Source organism: Ranitomeya variabilis, chromosome 2, assembly GCF_051348905.1.
Source record: "Ranitomeya variabilis isolate aRanVar5 chromosome 2, aRanVar5.hap1, whole genome shotgun sequence".
NCBI classification, from domain to species: domain Eukaryota; kingdom Metazoa; phylum Chordata; class Amphibia; order Anura; family Dendrobatidae; genus Ranitomeya; species Ranitomeya variabilis.
In genome coordinates, this window is record NC_135233.1 from 427755915 (window position 1) to 427772154 (window position 16240).

The 16240-nt window shown below is 44.5% G+C and overlaps 2 protein-coding genes across 4 annotated transcripts in view; one reads left to right on the forward strand and one right to left on the reverse strand.

Moving 5' to 3' along the window:
- CHST1 (carbohydrate sulfotransferase 1) overlaps positions 1–16240 on the forward strand; it is a 62949-nt gene that overhangs the window by 18751 nt on the left and 27958 nt on the right. The window contains exon 1 of one of the 3 annotated variants that reach the window (XM_077286938.1): positions 3130–3387. The exons of the other annotated variants lie outside the window; for them this stretch is intronic. The gene's annotated coding sequence lies outside the window, so the exon portion shown is untranslated. Of the gene's footprint in view, positions 1–3129; positions 3388–16240 lie in introns of those variants that run through there. 3 annotated transcript variants of the gene reach the window in all.
- The window catches only part of LOC143806419 (transmembrane protein 263-B-like), a 276680-nt gene that overhangs the window by 9346 nt on the left and 251094 nt on the right, over positions 1–16240 (reverse strand). The gene's annotated exons all lie outside the window — the stretch shown is intronic.

Here is a 16240-nt window from a genome sequence, read left to right on the forward strand (position 1 = left end):
CGATGTGACTAACAGCTGTCAATTATCTATAATCTATCTATTATCTATTATCTATCTATTATCTATCATCTATCTATTATCTATCTATTATCTATCATCTATTATCTACCTACCTATCATCTATCGATTATCTATCATCTATCTGTCTATCTATTATCTCTCTATTATCTATCTATTATCTATCTATCTATTATCTATCATCTATCTATTATCTATCATCTATCTATTATCTATCTATCATCTATCTATTATCTATCATCTATTATCTACCTACCTATCATCCATCGATTATCTATCATCTATCTGTCTATCTATTATCTCTCTATTATCTATTGATTATCTATCATCTATTATCTATCAAATATCTATTATCTATCATCTATCTATTATCTATCGATTATCTATCATCTATCCATCATCTATCTGTCTATCTATTATCTCTCTATTATCTATCGATTATCTATCATCTATCTATTATCTATCGATTATTTATCATCTATTATCTATGTATTATCTATCTGTCAATTATCTCTATCATGTATTATCTATGATCTATTTATCTATAGTATCTATACATCTGTTTACTATATAATATCTATTATCTATCTATTATATAATATCTATTATGTATCATCTATCTATTATCTATCCATTATCTGTCATCTATCTATCATCTATCCATTTATGTATAGTATCTACATCTTTATTTATTATATAATATCTATCTATCTATCTATCTATCTATCTATCTATCTATCTATCTATCTATCTATCTATCTATCTATCTATCTATCCCAGCCTAGTTTAGTCTTTCGTATGTGACCCTTTCTGTGTACCCTCATCTAAAGATGTAGACCCCACTTATAGTCGCCCCCCGCAGGCACATAACTATTCTACAAATCACATTTATTCCAGGTTATTTGCTCTTTGACACATTTATCCACTAAACAGGTGACAGGAGAGTAATAAAGACAAACCACAATGAAGTTGTCCTTCATCCTGAAAGTAGCCTGATGGCAAGATAGGCAATAGATAGATACAAGATAGATAGATAGTGCCTGTGTTATAGCAGCACCTATGTTATAGCGGCACCTGTGGTATAGCAGCACCTATGCTATAGTGGTGCTTGTGTTATAGCGGCACCTGTGTTATAAGCAGCTTCTATGTTATAGTGGCGCCTGTGTTATAACAGCACCTATGCTATAGTGGCGTCTGTGTTATAGCGGCACCTGTGTTATAGCAGCTCCTATGTTATAGCAGCCCTTGTGTTATAACAGCACCTATGCTATAGCGGCACTTGTGTTATAGTGGCGCCTGTGTTATAACAGCACCTTTGTTATAGCGGCACCTGTGTTATAGCATCTCTTATGGTATAGCGGGCGCCTATATTTTAGTGTCGCCTGTGTTATATCAGTACCTATATTATAGTGGCGCCTGTGTTTTATCAGTACCTATGGTATAGCGGCGCCCATATTATAGTGTCGCCTGTGTTATATCAGTACCTATGGCATAGTGGCGCCTGTGTTATATCAGTACCTATGTTGTAGCGGCTCCTGTGTTAGAGTTGATGTGTGCACATAAAGGCCTGAACTTCAGCTCCTTATTTATGAATATATCTGCACATGTCACAGAAGCAGCACAGCAGAGACGATCAGATGTAGCAGAGGTGAGTTTGTCATTTGGAACAATTTATCAGAAAGTAGACCTTTACATAGGACTGCAGGTATATCTATCACAACATACTCCGACGCGTCTCTTTAGACAGCACTGTGGACTTTTACACCCATTCAGCTCTGCTACGTCTGGTTCATGTCCAGCATGTTATTAATTTCAGCGACTTCTCTCTCACATGGATCTCAAAGCTGTGGATTATCCACAAGACTTCTTGACATGACAGATGGGCTCCGGGGCGCAGGCCACCTGCTTTTGGTGCAGTATGTTAAATGAGAGGTGGGCCGGACCCCTGATCTGGTCTGTAATTATGTATTCTGCAGAAACTGCAATCACCAATGATCTGATTTATGTCCTGAGTGCACCTACTGCAGTGGCCATGACAGTGCTGAGAAGTTTGGCTTTACAGTGGGTTTAAAGGGGATGTGTCACCATTCCTGACCTGCCTATGTTAGTAAGTACTTATGTTCCCCACATAATAACAATCCTGTGAATCTTTTCTTATCGCCTCATCTTGTGCCGTTTCTTCATTATTCCTACTAGAAATAAATGTATAAATTAACTGTTGGCTACCATTTTCCTTTTCAAAGGGGCGTGTCCCCACACAGTCTGACACCATCCGATGTGATTGGACAGTATCAGAGTGTACAGGGACACGCCCCCAAGACCCACAAATTTCAAGGAGGAATAACTGAGGAACAGCACAGTCGCAGAGTTGTAAGAAAAGCTTTTCCAGAATTTCTGTTTTAGGCAAATACGATTATTCTCTAAAATAGAAGCACGACAGGTTCACTTTAAATAGAACTTTATTGCTTAGCCTAGATGGAGCAGAACTGACTTTGCCAGGCAGTTAACGCTCTTAAACTTTGCTAAATGTAATTGATTCTACCTGCAGTTCTTTATACAATGGGAGCTCTCTGTCATCAAGAGCTGTGCCCCATGAATAACACAGCTCTGCTGCATCTGCCGAGATCAGCTGCATCTGTGGAAATCAGCTGTGCTGCATCCTCCAAGATGAACTCTGCTGCATCCTCTGAGATCGGCTCTGCTGCATCCTCCAGGATCGGCTCTGCTGAATCCGCCGAAATCTGCTCTGCAAATACTCCCAAGATCAGCTCTGCTGCATACTCTCGAGATCAGCTCTGCTACAATTTAGAATATCACCTATGCTGCATCCCCAAGATCAGCCTGCCACATTGTGTAAGATCAGTTCTGCTGCATCCCCCCAATATCAGCTATGCTACATCCTGTAATATCAGCTTTGCTGCATCACCCAAGATCAACTCTGCTGCATCCCCCAAAATCAGCCCTGCTACATCTTGTAAGATCAGCTCTTCTGCATCCTCCAATATCCGCTCTGCTTCATCCCCCCCAAGATCAGCTCTTCTGCATCCTCCAATATCCGCTCTGCTTCATCCCCCCCAAGATCAGCTCTGCTACATCCTGTAAGATCAGCTCTGCTGCATCCCTCAAGATCAGCTCTTCTTCATCCTCCAAGATCAGCTCTGCTGCATCCCTCAAGATCAGCTCTGCTGCATATACAGAAAAAGTTTAGCAGCACTGAGGGAAGAATAAAATCCATTGGGATCATACAAATGGCAATAAAAGGACACTGGTTAATACTGGAGATCACCCGGCGAGGATCAGGAGGACGGTAGAAAGAATGCGGTAATCGGAGAGATGAACGAGCTTAGGAGCGAGAAGGAGATTTTCTAAGTAGGTAATAGAGATATCGTTTTGGATAGTACAAGGGGATCAGTGGCATCTGCAGCTTAACGTTAATTGCAGTAAGGAGGGGAACGCAGCTGGGGAAGGTCACATGCAGACCTCGGGCAACTGATACATTGGAACGAAAATAGGTCTTTGTGCACAGAGCGATAGTACGGCTCCTCCATAAGGTGGAACATAAACTTATGGGTCATAATGTAACCAGGTGCGACTAGAGCCATGATGGTTTACCGGTGGACCACTAGATGGCAGTACCTGGATTTTTCTCTACTGATCCCCATACATGCGCATGCTCAGTGCTGATGAGCGTCCATATGTCATTAGAAGCTGCTGCCAAATACCCTCTGGCGGGGGCTTATTTCTACTTAGAAGGGTATGGTCACACAGAAAGCAGAGGTGCTGATATGAAAACCGCTGCTTACATTAAACGTGTTTTTCATGCTTTTAGTTGCATGTTTTTAGCATTCATCTGAATGGGTGAAAAACAATGAAAAATCACGGAAACAACTGACCTGGCATTAGGCAAAAATGCAGCAGAGCTCCAGATACACGAGGTAAACCCGTATCCATTGTTAGGTTGATTCCATTGTAACGGAGTCAAATACGACGTTTTCTGTGGATTCTTTTATGTTACATAACTTATAGTCGTGCGCCAAGTTTCTATTGTTTTCAGTCACAAGCGATCGCTGTTTTTTATCTTTAGACGAGGTGCCGAGGATTTATCAGTTGAGATATTTCATAAACAGATTCATCAGTTGTGACTTTTATACGTCTGAAAACATAATCTGATCTGAATTGTTCTGATGTATATTGTATCTACTGATGTATCTAATGGTTCCTAGATGGACTGCGGCACCTCATCCATAGCCCGGCCCGTGGAGGCCGACTGTGGGCTGTGACATTGGATGAGGAACCCAAGATCCATGAAGCAGGAATAGCTGATGGCAGGAATGTTTAGGTCAAAGTGTATATAAATAATGAAGAGGCCGATATGATGAAAACCTTAAAGGAGACCTGTCACTCGCCATAAATATGCACGTTTTCGTCCTGGTGTAAATGGCGCCGTTCTCCTGAATCCGGCGATGTTTTCCTTTTGTTCATGCGCATCTCCGTTCCTGAGATATGGCCTACTCTTCCCTGTATATAAGTCTAGTCTCTATGTCTAAGTGGGTGTGGTCCTCAAGAAGACAACCACAGAAGAAAAAAATGAAGTCCACGCCCACTTGGCTGAAAAGGTGAGATTTATATAGAGGGAAGACAGGGCCATATCTCAGGAACAGAGAGGCACAGGAACAAGAGAAGAACCTCCCTGGATTCAGGAGAACAGCAGCATTTACACCAGGAACAAAAATGACATACTTTTGGCAAGTGACAGGTCGTCTTTAATAGGCTTGTCCAAGACTTACATATTGTTGACGTATCTTATCGTATTGATAGGAGGACGGCACTTGACTTTCCTACCAATCAGCTTTTAGCAGGTCTGACATCATTCACAAAACCAGGACAGCACAGTGCCATACACCGTGTAGTGTCCGCTCATGGTACTGCAGCTCAGACCACATTCACTTTTATAGGAGTTGAGCTGCAGTAGTGAGAACGGCCCCTACACAGTGTACAGAGCGGTCCTGTTTCGGATCTATACCAATTACTTCTGCTCTTCACCTTCCAACCGCTGATAGTTCATAGTGCCGAGTGTCGGTCCTCCACCAATCTGATACTCATGACCTTTCTAAAGGATAGGAAATCAAATCCTGGACAACCCCTTTAAAGGGAACCTGGCATGTAAAGAAAATGCTATAAACTTGCAGATATTATATAGCAGGTCTTGTGTGGTGTTCCCAGTATACGGCAGGTCTTGTGCGGTGTTCCCGGTATACAGCAGGTCTTGTGGGGCATTCCCGGTATAAAGCAGGTCTTGTGGGGCGTTCCTGGTATACGGCAGGTCTTGTGGGTTGTTCCCGTTATACGGCGGGTCTTGTGGGGCATTCCAAGTGTACGACGGGTCTTGTGGGGTGTTCTAAGTATACGGCAGGTCTTGTGGGGTGTTCCAGGTATATGGCAGGTCTTGTGGGGCATTCCCAGTTTACAGCGGGTCTTGTGGGGCATTCCCAGTATACGGCGAGTCTTGCGGGGTGTGCACAGTATATGGTGGATCTTGTGGGGTGTTCCCGGTATACGGCAGGACTTGTGGGGCATTCCTTGTGTACGGCAGGTCTTGTGGGGTGTTCCCAGTATAAGGCAGATCTTGTGGGGCGTTCCCGGTATACGGCAGGTCTTGTGGCGTGTTCCCGGTATACGGCAGGTCTTGTGGGGTGTTACCTGTATACGGCAGGTCTTGTGGGGTGTTCCCGGTATACGGCAGGTCTTGTGGGGTGTTCCCGGTATACGGCAGGTCTTGTGGGGTGTTACCTGTATACGGAAGGTCTTGTGGGGTGTTCCCTGTATACGGCAGGTCTTGTGGGGTGTTCTCGTTATAAGGCAGGTCTTGTGGGTCGTTCCCGGTATACAGCAGGTCTTGTGGGGTGTTCCCGGTATACGGCAGGTCTTGTTGGGCGTTCCCGGTATACGACAGGTCTTGTGGGGTGTTACCTGTATACGGCAGGTCTTGTGGGGTGTTCCCTGTATACGGCAGGTCTTGTGGGGTGTTCTCGTTATAAGGCAGGTCTTGTGGTGTGTTCCCGGTATACAGCAGGTCTTGTTGGGTGTTTCCGTTATACGACAGGTCTTGTGGGGTGTTACCTGTACACTGTGTTCCAAATTATTATGCAAATTGGATTTAAGTGTCATAAAGATTTATTTGTTTTGTTTTTCAAATAAACTCATGGATGGCATTGTGTCTCAGGGCTCAATGGATCACTGAAATCAATCTTAAACACATGGGATAATTAGTTTTCCAGGTGATTCTAATTAAAGGAAAACTACTTAAAAATGATGTTCCACATTGTTAAGCAGGTCACAGTTTTCAAGTAACATGGGAAAGAAAAAGGATCACTCTGCTACTGAAAAGCATCAAATAGTGCAATGCCTTGGTGAAGGGATGAAAACATTAGAAATTTCCTGAAAACTTAAGCGTGATCATCGTACTGTTAAGAGATTTGTGGCTGTATCTGAGCACAGATGTGTTTGTGCTGATAAAGGCATAATGAGGAAGGTTTCTGCCAGGCAAGTTCATCGGATTAAGAGAGCAGCTGCTAAAAAGCCATTACAAAGCAGCAAACAAATATTTGAAGCTGCTGGTGCCTCTGGAGTCCCTCGATCCACAAGGTGTAGGATCCTTCAAAGGCTTGCTGTGGTGCATAAACCTACTATTTGGCCACCCTTAAACAGTGTTCACAAGCAGAAATGGTTGCATTGGGCCCACACATACATGAAGACTAATTTCCAAACATTCTTGTTTACTGATAAGTGTTGAGCAACCCTGGATGGTCCAAATGGATGGAGTAGTGGATGGTTGGTGGATGGCCACCATGTCCCAACAAGGCTGCAACAACAGCAAGGAGGTGGAGGAGTCATGTTTTGGGCCGGAATCATGGAGAAACAGCTGGTAGGGCCTTTTAAGGTTCCTGAAGGTGTGAAAATGACCTCTGCAAAGTATATAGAGTTTCTGACTGACAACTTTCCTCCATGGTATAAAAAGCAGAAATGTGCCTTCAGGAGCAAAATCATCTTCATGCTGACAATGCCCCATCTCATGCTGCAAAGAATACCTCTGAGGCATTGGCTGCTATGGGCATAAAAGGAGATAAACTCATGGTGCGGCCACCATCTTCCCCTGACCTCAACCCTATAGAGAACCTTTAGAGTATCATCAACCAAAAGATCTATGAGGGTGGGAGGCAGTTCACATCCAAACAGCAGCTCTGGGAGGCTATTCTGACTTCATGCAAAGAAATAGAAGCAGAAACTCTCCAAAAACTCACAAGTTCAATGGATGCAAGAATTGTGAAGGTGACATCAAAGAAGGGTCCTATGTTAACATGTAACTTGGCCTGTTAGGATGTTTTGGAGTTAAATAGCTTTTTTGTTCAGTGAATGTGACCTCCTAATGCTGCAAATTCCACAAATGAGCATTTTCAGTTCTTTAAAATATATCAAATGTTTAGAAATTCTAATGTGCATAATAATTTGGAACAGTGCATTTTAAGTTTTTATTCATTTTGGAGATTATACTGTTGTCATTGGGAGGTTTCTTCAATAAAATTCGATGTATACTCTAACGGGTGATGGCTTTTATTAGACTGACTGTCATTTGCACCAACCATTTAGGAAAATCCGATAAAAATGTCATTTGCATAATAATTTGGAACATAGTGTATACGGCAGGTCTTGTGGGGTGTTACCTGTATACGGCAGGTCTTGTGGGGTGTTCTCGTTATAAGGCAGGTCTTGTGGGGTGTTCCCGGTATACGGCAGGTCTTGTGGGGTGTTCCCGGTATACGGCAGGTCTTGTGGGGTGTTCCCGGTATACGGCGGGTCTTGTGGGGTGTTCCCGGTATACCCCATGGTTGTGGTTCTTCTGTTGCTCGGTTTTCTTCCGTGTCTTTGTGGTGAAGGTCTTGGATGGAGACAATACGATTTCCTTGTGTCTTTGGTTCCTCCTCATCGTCCTGCATTATTTATTAGGAGTAATGAGTAAAGTGTTGTGTTTTGTCCTTTTTTCTGCTACAGGATAAAGTAACGATGTAATTAGCATCTAACGATCTAATGGTTGGCAGCTTATGTCTCTGCCTGCGGTGATGTAACGTTTTCCATGTGAAACCCTGTAACAATCGGTGACACAAGGACGGGGCCCTTTTATATATCACATTGCTGGCGGAGCAGAATAGTCACCCCGACAACCATGAAGTAATGAAGTAATAGTGTTGGGGTGGTTGTCATGAACACTACAAATGCCTGGGAAAAGAAAACTCGCTGTATGGTTTGCCGAACGGATGGAAAATACCGACAAGGTACCCCAAAATCAGGACCCTGTGTGCGTGCATCGTGTAATGAACAGCCAGGGAAACCTACGATCCTGCAATGTACTTTGCTTTTTGGTTTCTGATATTTTTGAGATCTTTGCTTGCATCAATGAATAGAAAGAGTCAATATTAAGATTTAGAGGCTGAATACTTGAGATCATGTCCAGCCGCCTGACCTGTGACAATGAGCCCGGCTGTTTCCTGTACAGAGCATTGTGTTAGGACAGGAACAGTTTTCTAGTCACTGACAGAAAGCGCAGATATTACAAAGTCATAGTCTATTAGAATATTAGAAATCGACTAGAACTGTATTAAATTGAAAACTAATTTTAAAGAGTAAAAAGTGATCAGTTTTTATTATTTTTTATTCCCGCTTCTCCCCCGATTAGTCTGTTTATTGCTTTTTTTTTTTAAATTCTAGCACACGATGCAAGAGATATGCTAATTTTATGTTTTTAAAAGGGGGTGTGGCTCAGCCTAAAGACACGCCCCAGAGGATCATGTAAGATCCTCCCACAAGGATCTGGAAGACACGCCCCCTTAATAAACTATAAAGATGAGCTCTGAATAAAATGGCCCACATCTCTGGAGCCGTATGTTGGATATGAAAACAACAAAAAGGGGAATAATCAGCGGAGCACAGAGAATAAAATAAGATTAAAAAAACAGGACACCTTTCACCTGATACCTGATTCTCTTTACGCACAGTCTGATCGTTTAATATTGGTTAGAATTGTTGGAGCAGTGAAGTGCCGGGGTGGCACAATCTGGCACGGAACAAATGGACAAACTGAGGGATATAGGCACAAGTGCCGGGGAAGGTATAGTGTGGCACAAATTAAGTCTGGAGAAGTAGTGGAAACAGAGATGTGGTCTGGTGAAGGGGATACGAGAGCTGGACGGTACTGAGGGGATGTGCTGGTCTAGGATAGAAGGTTTCTCTAAGAAATCAGCAGTGTGATGGTCACTTAGCAATTATTTATTTCTAAGGGAAAAATGATTCTTGACCGTTGCCCACTATGAAACCTCCGGTGAAGGTCAGTCGATCTGATGGTTGGAAGCAAAGACCGAACATCATCATTTCCACTAGATTTGGTAGTATGAAGAGAACATGGATCAGTAAGAAGTCTTCATTGTAGGCAGAGGGTGAGCGCTGCAGAAGTGCACGGAGGCACACACTGTATACACAGGGACCCCCAGTGACCGCGCTTCTGCCCCGGACAACACAGTGAAAGTGCACGGGACTGATAAGTGACAGTTTATTCCTGCAGGAGACTCGCGGTTTACAGGGGATTATGCAAGATTAGTGTAGATTATACTAGAATGATAGTATTAGAGTCTGCAATAAGATCACGAGTAAATCTCATACATCCAGAGGCCTCCTGTACTAATATTCAGAAACATGTCCACTTGTGCAATACCTGAATATATAAATGTATCAGAGTTTTTAAATCTGTTGCTTTGCTCATTTTATACTGATCATCAGTTACATCCTATACTATACTCCAGAGCTGCACTCACTATTCTGCTGGTGCAGTCACTGTGTACATACATTACATTACTGATCCTGAGTTACATCCTGCATTATACTCCAGAGCTGCACTCACTATTCTGCTAGTGCAGTCCCTGCATTATACTCCAGAGCTGCACTCACTATTCTGCTAGTGCAGTCACTGTGTACACACAATACGTTACTGATCCTGAGTTACATCCTGCATTATACCCCAGAGCTGCACTCACTATTCTGCTGGTGCAGTCACTGTGTACATACATTACATTACTGATCCTGAGTTACATCCTGTATTATACTCCAGAGCTGCACTCACTATTCTGCTGGTGCAGGCACTGTGTACATACATTACGTTACTGATCCTGAGTTACATCCTGTATTTTACTCTAGAGCTGCACTCACTATTCTGCTGGTACAGTCACTGTGTACATATATTACGTTACTGATCCTGAGATACATCCTGTATTATACTCCAGAGCTGCGCTCACTATTCTGCTAGTGCAGTCACTGTGTACATACATTACATTACTGATCCTGAGTAACATCCTGTATTATACTCCAGAGCTACGCTCACTATTCTGCTGGTGCAGTCACTGTATACATACATTACATTACTGATCCTGAGTTACCTCCTGTATTATACTCCAGAGCTGCACTCACTATTCTGCTGGTGGAGTCACTGTGTACATACATTACATTACTGATCCTGAGTTACCTCCTGTATTATACTCCCGAGCTGCACTCACTATTCTGCTAGTGCAGTCACTGTGTACATACATTACTGATCCTGAGTTACATCCTGTATTATACTCTAGAGCTGCACTCACTATTCTGCTGGTGCAGTCATTGTGCACATACATTACATTACTGATCCTGAGTTACATCCTGTATTATACCCCAGAGCTGCACTCACTATTCTGCTGGTGCAGTCACTGTGTACATACATTACATTACTGATCCTGAGTTACATCCTGTATTATACTCCAGAGCTGCGCTCACTATTCTGCTAGTGCAGTCACTGTGTACATACATTACATTACTGATCCTGAGTAACATCCTGTATTATACTCCAGAGCTACGCTCACTATTCTGCTGGTGCAGTCACTGTATACATACATTACATTACTGATCCTGAGTTACCTCCTGTATTATACTCCAGAGCTGCACTCACTATTCTGCTGGTGGAGTCACTGTGTACATACATTACATTACTGATCCTGAGTTACCTCCTGTATTATACTCCCGAGCTGCACTCACTATTCTGCTAGTGCAGTCACTGTGTACATACATTACTGATCCTGAGTTACATCCTGTATTATACTCTAGAGCTGCACTCACTATTCTGCTGGTGCAGTCATTGTGCACATACATTACATTACTGATCCTGAGTTACATCCTGTATTATACCCCAGAGCTGCACTCACTATTCTGCTGGTGCAGTCACTGTGTACATACATTACATTACTGATCCTGAGTTACATCCTGTATTATACCCCAGAGCTGCACTCACTATTTTGGTAATTGTCATTGGAAACAGTCAGCAAGCTTGTCACCAGAGACACTCCAATCTGAGCTCCTGTAGTGCGGACATCATCAGATCACTGTTCTGCTCTATAAATCCGTCATCATTTCATTGCATAGATTGAACTAACAAAGACGTCTGGGAGATCTCCGCTCCGATTCCTGTAAGATTCTATGTGCAGCTCTGGAGTATGATAATGACTGTAACGAATCTGTGTCTGCAGATACATCAGCTTTATATATGAAGAGGTCACTATGGCCAATTGTCAGCCACAGTCATCCTGAGCCTGGGACCCTCTTAATGAGCGGAGGCCAGAGCTAACATTCAGGGAATCTAAGATCTTCTATGTATCACATGGTCAGCCATTCATCTGCATGATCAAGTTATTATCTCCACAGCTCCTATATTGCATTCTGCATGTATAGCGCCACTCCTATTGATAGGTTGGGTCTGGTATTGCAGCTCAGCTTCACTGCAGGGATTGTAATGGCTCATTGTTTTTCTAATACCCCGTGACCGAGTGCTGGTGCCGATCTGCCGCATTTCTGCACTGATCCTTGACTTTCTGATACTTTATTTTTCCAGCACAATGTTTCTTCTTCTTGTTACTTTGTATCTGATGATTGTTTGGATACAGAAGTAATTATGTAAATATCTGGAGTGGCGGCTGCAGGTGGATCGGGTGCAGATGTCGATCTAATTGAGCTGGTGTGAACGTTATGGACTTAATGAATCGCAAAACTGGAAATGAGCAAATATGACTTTGAGAAACTGTAAAAGCCAGAAGATAATAATGGACTAGTGGTCATATAAAGAAGGGGTTAAGTGCACAGAGTGGGTTATTGGGTGCCGGCAGCCCGAGATTTGGGTACATTAGTAGGGTGGTCCCTACTAATGATAACCACTGAGCCCCGCATACACAGTGTCCCGCATACAGTGTCCCACATACACAGTGCCCCGCATACACAATGCCCATTCGTTTTTTCATTCCATTTTTAATTTAAGCAAATCCATCCATAAGAATGGCCAAAGTGTCTCCACTCCAATACGTTGACCCTATTACGACTGGCAGCAGGGTGCCCTATATACATTGGGTGTCTAACAGACTATGTGATATAACAATGAAATGTTTAAATAACTGTAGTAAGCCAACTGATCAATCTCCCTGAGAATAAAATCATATATAAATACTCACCTGACAGTTGTCATAGATACAAAATATAAACATGCATGAATCAATGTATGAAGTCATAGATCACCAGAGTGGAGATGGTCCATCAGAGGCTCAAACACACATGCAAACACTCAGAATGTGTTTGTAACAAAATGCTTAGGCACAAAATAAGCCAAATAGGGATCACATGTGTGAACAAGCCCCCATGGTGAACTGACAGTCGCCAAGTTTCTCAACAAAGACCGCACAAATACCTAAACATACTTACTAAGTCAGCATGCCCTAACTCTGCCCAACGCGTGTCGCTGCCTCAAAGCAGCTTTATCATCATTGTCGTGGTGTGACCAGTGAATGGTCACGGTGTGACCGGTGAATGGTCGCGGTGTGACCGGTGAATGGTCGCGGTGTGACTGGTGAATGGTCGCTCTGTGAATGGTGAATGGTCGCTCTGTGAATGGTGAATGGTCGTGGTGTGATTGGTGAATAGTCGCTGTGTGACCGGTGAATGGTCGCGGTGTGATTGGTGAATGGTCGCTGTGTGATTGGTGAATGGTCGCGGTGTGATTGGTGAATAGTCGCTGTGTGACCGGTGAATGGTCGCGGTGTGATCGGTGAATGGTCGCGGTGTGACTGGTGAATGGTCGCCGTGTGACCGGTGAATGGTCGCTCTGTGATCGGTGAATGGTCGCGGTGTGACTGGTGAATGGTCGCGGTGTGATTGGTGAATGGTCGCTGTGTGATTGGTGAATGGTCGCGGTGTGACCGGTGAATGGTCGCTGTGTGATTGGTGAATAGTCGCTGTGTGACCGGTGAATGGTCGCGGTGTAACCGGTGAATGGTCGCGGTGTGACCGGTGAATGGTCGCTGTGTGATTGGTGAATAGTCGCTGTGTGACCGGTGAATGGTCGCGGTGTGACCGGTGAATGGTCGCTGTGTGATTGGTGAATAGTCGCTGTGTGACCGGTGAATGGTCGCGGTGTAACCGGTGAATGGTCGCGGTGTGACCGGTGAATGGTCGCTGTGTGATTGGTGAATAGTCGCTGTGTGACCGGTGAATGGTCGCGGTGTGATCGGTGAATGGTCGCGGTGTGACTGGTGAATGGATGCCGTGTGACCGGTGAATGGTCGCTCTGTGACCGGTGAATGGTCGCGGTGTGACTGGTGAATGGTCGCGGTGTGATTGGTGAATGGTCGGTGTGTGACCGGTGAATGGTCGCGGTGTGACCGGTGAATGGTCGCGGTGTGACTGGTGAATGGTCTCTCTGTGAATGGTGAATGGTCGCGTTGTGACCGGTGAATGGTCGCTGTGTGACCGGTGAATGGTCGCGGTGTGACCGGTGAATGGTCGCGGTGTGATTGGTGAATGGTCGCGGTGTGACCGGTGAATGGTCGCGGTGTGACCGGTGAATGGTCGCGGTGTGACCGGTGAATGGTCGCGGTGTGACCGGTGAATGGTCGCGGTGTGATTGGTGAATGGTCGCGGTGTGACCGGTGAATGGTCGCGGTGTGACCGGTGAATGGTCGCGGTGTGACCAGTGAATGGTCGCGGTGTGACCGGTGAATGGTCGCGGTGTGACCGGTGAATGGTCGCGGTGTGACCGGTGAATGGTCGCGGTGTGACCGGTGAATGGTCGCGGTGTGACCGGTGAATGGTCCGTTGACACCTTGTACGTTGGAGCACAGTAATAGCAGCGTGCAGTCAGAAATGGCGCCAACTGTACATTTATATCAAGTCACTGACGCTATATAGCTTCACAAACATGTACAAAATCTCTGTTGTTGCATAGTATAGAGCTGTGGGTTGTCCGCATGCCGCCATATTGTGCCACAGACTGAGGTTGTCCGTCAGTGCGGCTCCATAGACTTCTGCTTAGTAAAGCTTTGTGCATCTCTGTGCTTGCTTCTTTCCTGTGAACCCTTGAGCCCCCTCCCGGGGGGACCCCATACCTGTGGTATGAGGCACCTCTATGGCAGACATGCCTGTCCTGCATGCTGAGTGGGGTCTGCATTCAGACTGCTTAAAATGGTGGCCATGTATGTCTGTTCAATGAAGTTTGTGGGAGTTTTAGGAGAACGCCTATGTGATACTTCATTATAACAGTATAATATGTCAAGGAATTGTCCTCAGGCTTAGACATTCGTCATCCACTCTTTTTCAGTGGGCGGTTCCTCTTCATCAGCACTCTACCAGTACTGTAGGTGCTGGAACTTCCTTTCCCTCTCTTCCCAGCATGCATTCCTCCTGTCATTGTTCACTGATCTGAATGGCCGCCTCTGTTATGTCTGTATGCAGTATGACAGACTGATGAACAGAACCCGGGAGACGAGGGAGGGCTCCGTTTGTTCTGCCATTTATAGGGTTAGAAATAAATCTTATGAAATATTTGCATTCATTTTTTGTAGTTTTATTTTTGCATGGGCTTTTTGTGCAGTTTGTTCAGCCACTATCTCACAGTATTGGTGATGTCAGGGGGCTGTGTGCGGCTTCCTTTCAGGGTGGAATATTGATTACCTGCAGCCACCACTAGGGGGGAGCTCTCTGCATACAGCAATGATCCTCAACCATTACCCCTAAAAATGTGTCCAGCCCTGGGGGTCCTAAACATCACCCCTGTGAAAGGGCGGAGAAAAGCTTTCTATAATTCTTGTCCAGTGTTATAATTTTACTGAGAAATGGTTACTACTTTGTAAAGAATCCGTAAGAAATCTGAAAATATTCTATGTCCTGTATTGTAAAAATGACTAGTCTTGTTTTTGGTCTGTTTTGGGGCCCCGTGATGAGGGGTCCCTGTATGGGAGCCACTGGAGTGCAGAGATTTATACCATCCATGAGTCCAATAAGAACTGTATAAATCCATGTAACGGGGTCTAACGTGCTGGAGTACCTCTTTCAGTGCCACCCCTGTTTCAGGAGGTCCACTCTGCTTTGGCTGGAGTCTGAATGAAGGACGCTGGCTGGAATCGCTTGGTTACATTGCTATGGGTTGAACTAGATGGACTTAAAGTCTTCCTTCAACCTTAATAACTATGTAACTATGTAACATGGGCGCATATAAAAGATCACTGCTTCTCCACGTATTTCCAGTATGACAACAATTTACTCACAGGACACAGACTATATCACACAGATACACAGGGCGGGCCAATTGAAAAGCAGCAGGCCAGACATACATTACAATAGCCGCAGGTGGCCGGAGCCTGCCGATATTTACTGTGGGAATTACAAAGGTGGGGAGGTCAAAAGGGGGATATCTTGTCCCCTCTGCCCAGGGGCGCAGCCTGTGGGCTGATGCATTAGGGACATGCATCTCACATGGAACCTATTATACATACATATAACTGCACAACATATTCATCTCACATGGAACCTATGATACATACATATAACTGCACAACATATTCTGGGTGCTGGGGGGTTCCGTAACATGGCTCCCCTTTTCAGCGATGCGATCGGCATACACAGTCTGATCCTTAACGGATCGGTTTGGGGATGACCGAAGTTTATGGGGTTGGTACAAGTTCCGTTTGTCGACTTAGTCCATTGGCGTTACCATTTTGTTTGCCGGGTCTGTAGTGGATGGTGAAGTTCAGAGGTTGTAGGGCTAAATTCCACTGCAGTAATCTGGCGTTGTCTCCGGAGACCCGATTAAACCAGACTAGGGGATTATGGTCCG